The sequence below is a fragment of the Capricornis sumatraensis genome, chromosome 3 (assembly GCF_032405125.1).
Source record: "Capricornis sumatraensis isolate serow.1 chromosome 3, serow.2, whole genome shotgun sequence".
NCBI lineage: Eukaryota > Metazoa > Chordata > Mammalia > Artiodactyla > Bovidae > Capricornis > Capricornis sumatraensis.
The window spans coordinates 172,049,173-172,055,257 of record NC_091071.1 but is presented as its reverse complement, the minus strand read 5'-3'; positions in this window follow the sequence as shown (position 1 = coordinate 172,055,257).

Sequence of the window (6,085 nt, the reverse complement as noted above, 5' to 3'; positions counted from 1 at the left end):
TCTTGTAAGACCTTCTAGAACTTCTATAAAACCTTCTACAAGAAGTAGAACTTCTACAAGACCTTCTAGAACTAACACCAAAAAAAGATGTCCTTTTCATCATAGGGAACTAGAAGGCAAAAGTAGGAAGTCAAGAGATACCTGGAGTAACAGGCAAGTTTGGCCTTGGAGATCAAAATGAAGCAGGGCAAAGGCTAACAGAGTTTTGCCAAGAGAACACACTGGTCATAGCAAACACACTCTTCCAACAACACAAGAGACTACTCTACACATGGACATCACCAGATGGTCAATACTGAAATCAGATTGATTATATTCTTTGCAGTCGAACATAGAGAGGCTCTGTACAATCAGCAAAAACAAGACCAGGAGCTGACTTTAGCTCAGATCATGAAATCTTTATTGCAAAAGCTGACTTTAGCTCAGATCATGAACTCTTTATTTCAAAATTCAGACTTAAATTGAAGAAAGTAGGAAAAACCACTAGACCATTCAGGTATGACCTAGATCAAATCTTAGATTATATAGTGGAAGTGACAAATAGATTTAACAAATTAGATCTGATAGAGTGCCTGAAGAACTATGGACAGAGGTTCATAACATTGTACAGGTGGTGGTGATCAAAACCATCACCAAGAAATGAAAAAAGGCAAAATGGTTGTCTGAAGAGGCCTTAAAAATAGCAGAGAAAAGAGAGAAGCTAAAGGCAAAGGAGAAAAGGAAAGATATACCCATCTGAATGCAGAGTTCCAAAGAATAGCAAGGAGATAAGAAAGCCTTCCTAAGTGAACAATACACAGAATACACAGAACTATATTAAAAAGATCTTCATGACCCAGATAACCACAATAGTGTGATCATTCACCTAGAGCCAGACATTCTGGAATGTGAAGTCAAGTGGGCCTTAAGAAGCATCACTACAAACAAAGCTAGTGGAGCTGATGGAATTCCAGCTATTTCAGGTCATAAAAGAGGATGCTATTAAAAGCACTGTACTCAATATGCCAGCAAATTTGGAAAACTCAGCAGTGGCCACAGGACTGGAAAAGGTCAGTTTTCATTCCAAACCCAAAGAAAGGCAATGCCAAAGATTGTTCAAACTACCACACAATTGCACTCATTTCACACACTAGCAAAGTAACACTTAGAATTCTCCATGCTAGGCTTCATCAGTACGTGAATCATGAACTTGGAGATGTTCAAGCTGGATTTAGAAAAGGTAGAGGAACCAGAGATCAAATGGCCAACATCCAGTGGATCATAGAAGCAGCAAAAGAATTCCAGACAAAGATCTATTTCTGTTTCATTGGCTACGCCAAAGACTTTGACTGTGTGGATCACAGCAAACTGGAAAATTCTTAAAGAGATGGCAATACCATTCCCTGGTATTCCCACCTTACCTGCCTGCTGAGAAATCTGTATGCAGGTCAAGAATCAAAAGTTAGAATCGAACATGGAACAATGGACTGATTGAAAATTGGCAAAGTACTACATCAAGGCTGTATATTGTTGCCCTGTTTAACTTATATGCATAGTACATCATGTGAAGTGCCAGAGTGAATGAAGCACAAGTTGGAATCAAGATTGCCAGGAAAAATATCAGTAACCTCAGATACCCAAATGACACTATCCTTAAGGCAGCAAAGAGGAACTAAAGAGCCTCTTGATGAAGGTGAAAGAGTGAAAAAGCTGGCTTAAAACTCAGCATTCAAAAACTTAAGATCATGGGTTGGGAAGATCCCCTGGAGAAGGGCATGGCAACCCACTCCAGTATTCTTGCCTGAATAATCCCATGGACAGAGGGGCCTGGTGGGCAACAGTCCATAGGTCACGAAGAGTAAGACATGAATGAAGCAACTAAGCACAGCACAAGATGATCATGGCATCCAGTCCCATCACTTCATGGCAAACAGGTAGGCAAACAATGGAAACAGTGAGACTTTTATTTTCTTGGACTCCAAAATCACTGCAGATGGTGACTGCAGCCATGAAATTAAAAGACACTTGCTCCTTGAAAAGTTGTGACCAACGTAGACAGCATACTAAAAATTAGAGACATTACTTTGCCAACAAAGGTCCATCTAGTCAAAGCCATGGTTTTTCCAGTAGTCATGTATGGATGTGAGAGTTGGACAATAAAGGCTCAGCACTGAAGAATTGATGCTTTTGAACTGTGGTATTGGAGAGGATGCTTGAGAGTCTCTTGGACTGCAAGATCAAACCAGTCAATCCTAAAGGAAATCAATCCTGAATATTCATTGGAAGCACTGAGGCTGAAGCTGAAGCTCCAATACTGGCCACCTGATGTGAAGAACTGACTCACTGGAAAAGACCCTGATGCTGGCAAAGATTGAAGGTAGAAGGGGACAACAGAGGACAAGATGGTTGGATACATCACCAACTCAATGAACATGAGTTTGAGCAAGTTCTGAGAGATGCTGAAGGACAGGGAAGCCTGGCATGCTGCAGCCCACGGGGTCACAAAAAGTCTGACAAGACTAAGCGACAGAACAAGGCTGAAAGGTAACAGATTTGCCTAATCTGTTATATAGGAGGACTGGTTAAAGAGGTTACATGATTTGTATACTTAGCTATTAAAGGCTGTATTTGAACACAAATCACAATCAAACCAGGTGCTTTTCTGTCACCAGCTAAGTGAAGGTGAAAATTATCTTAGCATTTTGTCATCAGTTCATTGCAAAAGTCTCCCTTACAAAGAATACCTTGGAGAGTTCTGCAACCTTGCTAAGGATATACCAACAAATTATACTAACTGGGTGTTCATGTTATCCACATTTTCAAAAAATTACAAACCCTAAAACCAATCCTGTTTTCTTGTACTTTGATGTAGACCAGTGTATCGATATTCTCAGGTCTCCTTAGAATAAAAAAAAATGAACCTACTATTTAAACTCTCATGAATTAGAAGCAAATTACCCTCCCAATAACCAGTTAGAAACTAAATGGAAAAGAAACATTTTATTTTACACAGAAAAACTCTCTCTCCCAGGAAATTCCTTGTTCACATCAAGTGCTGCTGGCTTAAAGGATGAGAATGTGACCAAGACTACCTAAAAGATAGTAACAAATTTGATGTCCAGGACATATATACCCAAGTCTTTGCACATTTACATTTTTAATAGGGTCAAATTTAAGAGCAGCTCTTATCCAATACAATATTCTACACAGAAATATTTATTATCTCCACTTTCCAGTAAATGGTTACTTAAAATTCAGTTCTAGGCTTCTGGTTCAAGATGGCAGACTAGGATGTATAATCATCTCTTCCTCCAAGAGCATCAAAACCACAACTAGCTGTTGACCAACCACTGACAGGAAGATGCTGGAACCCACCGAAAAGATACCCCACATCAAAGACAAAGAAGCCACAGGGAGACGGTAGGAGGGGCGCAATCACAATAAATTCCATACCCACCAGGTGGGTGACCCAGAAACTGGAGAACAGTAATACTGAATTAGTTCTCCCACTGTTGTGAAGGTTCTGGACCACACCTCAGACTTTCCAGGCTAGGGATCCCCAGGAAATCTGGCCTTGAAGGGGATTTGATTATAGGATTTCCACAGGACTGGGGAAACAGACTGTAATCTTGGAGGACACAAACGAAATGTTGCATATGCACCAAGACCCAGAGAAAAGGAGCAGTGACCCAAAAGGAGAGCTGAACCAAAACTACCTTTCGAGAGTTGGGAGGGTGTCCTGCAGAGATGTGAGTCAGCAGGGGCCCACCACAGGAACAGGGGCACTGGCAGCAGCAGTCCAGGAAGTTACCCCTTGGCATAAGCCCTCTTGGAGGTCGCCATTAATCCAAAGAGCCCTCACAGGGAGGAAGTCCAACCCTACCCATCAGCCAATAACTGTATTAAAGCTTTACTGTGCAAGAAGGCCCTGCCCACCACAAGACCATTTTTTCCCACACCAGTCCCTCTCATCAGGAAGCTTACTCAAGCCTCTTAGCCTCCTCCAGCAGGCAGACAGAAGCATGAAGAACCAGTTTCACAAGAGCTAGAACAAACACCACATTACTGAAAGTTAATCAGCATAAAAAAGCACAAAGTTATATCCCAGAGGAAGGGACAAGATAAAACCCCAGAGAAACCACTAAATAAAGTGGATAGGCAACCTTCCAAAAAAAAAAAAAAATTAAGAATAATGATACTGAAAATGACCCAGGATCTCGAGAAAACAATGAGGATGCAAAAAAACATTTACCAAGGACCAAAAAGAATCAAAGAACAAAGAGATGAATAATGTGCTAGAAGGAATCAATAGAAGAATAACTGAGGCAGGAGAACGGATAAATGACCTGGAGGACAGAATGGTGGAAATCACTGCCACAGAACAGAATATGGAAAAAAAAGAATGAAAAAGAATGAAGACCACCTAAGAGACCTCTGGGACATTAAATGCACCAACATTTGCATTACAGGGGTCCCAGAAGGAGAGAAAGTACCTGAAAAAATATAGTAACTGAAAACTTCCCAAATAAGGGAAAGGGAATAGTCAACCAAGTCCAGGAAGCAGAGTTCCAGGCAGGAGAAACCCGAGGCGGAGCACACCAACACCAAGACATAGTAATCAAATGGACAAAACTTAATGACAGAAATGAAGTATTAAAAACAAGGGAAAAACAACAGATAACATACAAGAGAACTCCCATCAGCTTATCAGCTGATTTCTCAACAGACACTCAACAAGCCAAAAAGGAATGGCAAGATATATTTATCAAGTGATGAAAGGGTAGAACCTATAACCAAGAATACTTCCACCTGGCAAGACTCTTATTCAAATTTGATGGAGCAGCTTTCCAGACAAGCAAAAGAGAATTCAGAACCACTAAACCAGCTTTATAGCAAATGCTAAAGGAACTTCTCAAGGCAGGAAACAAACAAAGACTTACAGAAAATAAACCCAAAACAATTAAGGAATTGGTAATTGGATCATACATATTGATAATTACCTTAAATGTAAATGGATTAAACACATCAACCAACCAGGCTGGATGAAAACACATGTATGCACTTTCACTTATCACATCACTTTGACTCCCTCAAACTGTAATTATTTTATATGGTTAATCATGTTCCCATTATGGCTTACAATTTTAATGATCTTTTACTTTTTGTCTGGCTATTGATTGTGAAACTGATAAACACCTTTTATTACCAAGATTATGTAATGTAACTATTACATATATATAGTATATGTATATACTAATATATTGTATGAACAAAAAAATTCAGTTCCTCAGTCAATCTAGCCAACTTCCAACGTAGTCAAAAGCACACATGGGCCTAGTGGCTGTCTTAATGGGAGGTGTATGTAAATACTGGATAGCACAGCTTTAGTTAATATAGTATTACATCCCACTTGAGGATCTTCACTATCTTTTTAAGCTCACATCTTACATTTAAGTTCAAACATTTATGCAATTAGTCAAATGCTTGGAGAGACCATTTAAAAATGGCTTAAAATCTTTCTAAGTTCTGGTATCCACTACATTAACAGGCGAAATTACAAAGTCTGTAGCTAATGTTTAAACCAACTGTCCAGATCTTGAGTGTAACACTCATTTTAAATTTTTTACATGCTTAGTTAAGTTCCTTCTCAGCTATAGTAAGAAGCATTCAAGAATTTAAAATCAATGAATATTAAAACATGATGGAAAAAAATAAATGCAACTAAAGCCTCTGATTTTCTAGCTCATTGAGCAATTCCACTTCAACCTCTCTGAGTTTCCTGCCCTGGTGCTCAGTTCAGGACAACACTATGCTAATATTAAGTCTTTAAGGCCAAACTTTTCAGATTTTAATGAGTATCTACATCAAAGGGGAACACGGTTGTGATTCAATTTCTAATACAGATCTGGGGTAGAGACTTGAGGTTCAACATTTCTCACGAACTCCCAAATAAGGTCACTGAGCCCTATGGTATCAATCCATGGATTTGGATCTGGGAGCAGGAAGGTTTTAAAGGAGATACTACCTCATTCTTCTTCATTAAATAAAAACCCATTATGTAAAATATACAAAATCAAGAGAGACTAAAATAATTTTTAAAAATTTA